The sequence below is a fragment of the Limulus polyphemus genome, unplaced genomic scaffold, assembly GCF_000517525.1.
Source record: "Limulus polyphemus unplaced genomic scaffold, Limulus_polyphemus-2.1.2 Scaffold925, whole genome shotgun sequence".
Classification (NCBI taxonomy): Eukaryota; Metazoa; Arthropoda; class Merostomata; order Xiphosura; family Limulidae; genus Limulus; species Limulus polyphemus.
This window is the reverse complement of record NW_013666535.1, coordinates 48,749-49,760: the sequence shown is the minus strand read 5'-3', so window position 1 is coordinate 49,760 and position 1,012 is coordinate 48,749. Positions and strand designations below refer to the sequence as shown.

The window sequence follows — 1,012 nt, the reverse complement described above, 5'->3', positions numbered from 1 at the left end:
AAATACTAAGTCTATAGTTTCGTATGAATTAGAAACTCAAATTACAGATACTGACAAGCTAGAATATAAAATAAGTTGGTCTTATCTATTCTATTTGATAAGATATTGCTCATGTAATAAATCAAACACAGTGGCAACCTGCCCACCTCAATCGATTTTTGGAAACACTTCCTTATATACACTTACTTCTATATATGACATGAATAACCAATCGGTAGCTCAAAATATCCTCCTAGTGATTTTCTCAGCATTTCTAACATGGCTAGCACCATTTCTTTTTAACCAAGATTTCAATGAGGTAGGTTGTGTCTTTAGTCTGCTTAAAATTTCATATTTTTTTAAGAGTAAAATACATCTTAGTTACTAAGCTTGATAAATTATAGTTGAATTCTGTGGTATTGATGTTGTAACTTATGATTTTTTAGTTATTCAAATGTATATATATACAAAACCTAAAAAGAATATTTTGTTTCATATCCTCCGTGTGTACAATTTTTAAAGGCTTAGCAACCTACGTTAAGCAGCAACTGTGTATAAAGGTCGTAACTAGAAGAAATAATTCTTTACTTGAATTCTTTATTTACTATTCTAAGTTTTAGGAAAAATACTAGTAGACTAAAACACAGCCAAGACAAGTTACTTTGTACAGACCAAAGGTTAGTTTTATGTTATTTGATATGGTAACATGAGTGCACGTTAGCTGAGTCATTGTAACTACTGTATTGTTAGCCAAGCATGGGTGAAAGGTCAATATGATAAAAATAATAAATGTATAAGGTTATGAGATTTAAGCTATTTCGTCTAAACATTTATGTTTTAATGTTATAAGATGTGTTCATTCTAGAATGAAAGAGGCATAATTTATGTTTATTTCCTAATTTTTTATGGTAGTTGCAAGATCGTTCAAATCTATCGAACTTGTACAGAGATTAATTACTGAAAATAACAGCTAAAATATAAAGTTTTTTCTTAAGAAACATTTGATAACTATCCAGACATTATAAAGATTTTG

General features: G+C 28.8%; 1 protein-coding gene across 1 annotated transcript in view; it reads left to right on the top strand.

Annotated features, from left to right (window-relative positions):
• The window catches only part of LOC106461269 (cytoskeleton-associated protein 5-like), a 79,969-nt gene that overhangs the window by 48,422 nt on the left and 30,535 nt on the right, over positions 1-1,012 (top strand). The window lies entirely within an intron of this gene.